Source organism: Octodon degus, unplaced genomic scaffold, assembly GCF_000260255.1.
Source record: "Octodon degus isolate 3935 unplaced genomic scaffold, OctDeg1.0 scaffold00346, whole genome shotgun sequence".
NCBI lineage: Eukaryota > Metazoa > Chordata > Mammalia > Rodentia > Octodontidae > Octodon > Octodon degus.
This window is the reverse complement of record NW_004524922.1, coordinates 871,478-873,193: the sequence shown is the minus strand read 5'-3', so window position 1 is coordinate 873,193 and position 1,716 is coordinate 871,478.

The window sequence follows — 1,716 nt, the reverse complement described above, 5'->3', positions numbered from 1 at the left end:
TATTGGAAAAACAAAATCTATATAGCTCCCTTTTAAACTCAAAATTGTAAGATCTTTACAAGAATCCTAATTAAACATGCATGCTCTCTTTACAGGATCTTTGCGTGATCACTAATTGACATCATCACACAGCTCTGGTAGCTAGAAAGCTGCTTACACTGTACCCACAGGACCTATATCTGCCCACTCTGATCAGTACACTTTCCTCCAAAGTTCTGGTGCTGGCAATCCTCTTGCCGTCACTCCTGATTTCCAACCTCCCAAGAAATGCATCAGTGGTTCCCTTAACTCTTCTAACATGGAGGATTCTAGATGTTGCCATCATCCTGGGTGCCGTTTCCTAGTGACACAGTATGGTTGTTAATATTCTGCTGAGAGCTGATGTGCCCCAAAGGGACAAGAACAGTCACTTCCTGTGTTGGGACAGTGTATGTTCCTATCATAACAATAGCATTTCAGTAGACTCAAGGTATATCAGGATACATCCAAAGTCAAAGAAACAACCTGGCTGAATAGATTTGAAAAACGTATACTTAAAAATATTCACTAAAGGACCAGGGAGGTGGCTCGGTGGAATAAGCACTTCCCTACCAAGCGCAAGGACCTGAGTTCAATCCCTAGTTCCACAAAAATAAATAAATAAACAAATAAATAAAAATATTCACTAAAGATACTAAACATATAGAAAAGTTTAAATGGTGCAGAATGCAAAGTAAAGTCCATCTTTGTCTTCCATGACAAGTCTTACTCTCCAAATAGAAACAATTTATTTTTTTTTTAGTTGTGATGGAGGACAGTGAGTATACTTAACTATAAAGTCCTTAATTGTTATTTATTTTTTAATATAAGACTCAAATTCCTGGTGATACTCCTCCCTCAGCCTCCTGAACGCTGCAATTATAGGTATATAGTCAGATCACTGATTCTTATACTATAATGTCTATACCTTAAAACCAAATTGCTGATGTCAAAGAAAGCTGGGTCATTTATCTCCCCTCCATGTCAAGCCTTCTCCCATTTAATACATCCAATATGTTTATCCACATAATTTAAAATAATATCTTTTAACCATATCTTCTAAGAATTTTGAAACTATGTTCGTTCCCTCTATTTACAATAAATCAAATAGTTTACCTCTCCACTCACCCTTCCAGTGTATTTTCAAGTTTTGCTAAGTATGTCATTTCTATCACATCAAGATCTTTATCATTTATGTGTTAATCTATCATTTACTATCATGTTGCCTTTAGGTTTCTTATAAAATATGAAACAACACAATGTAATTACATAACTGTATGATGAAGAAGTTGGAAGATTATACATTATGTGCTAGTCTCTACAAACACGCTTTCTTTTTTTTAAATTTTATTGAGAAACAAATAGCAATGAGACAGTTTCAAAACAGGTTAGTAGGAAAGGTACAATAATTAATATATTGCCTATTGTTGTCTTCATAGTAGTTATTCATAGTACAAGATGCAGATGATATACTGTCCAAACACTATTAGTACAAATCTTTCTTCTCATTGAATTAAAAGAAAGGAGCCATATACCTATCCTCAATATTTTGTATATACAGATACAAAAATAGTCCTTCATTTATATCTTTTTTTTGTTTAGTTTTGTCAAGATTTATATTTCATTGCCATTTAAATATTGTAGCTGTGTGAACTGTGCAAAATCATCCAATATGGTCCAATAGTCCATAACAGTGTG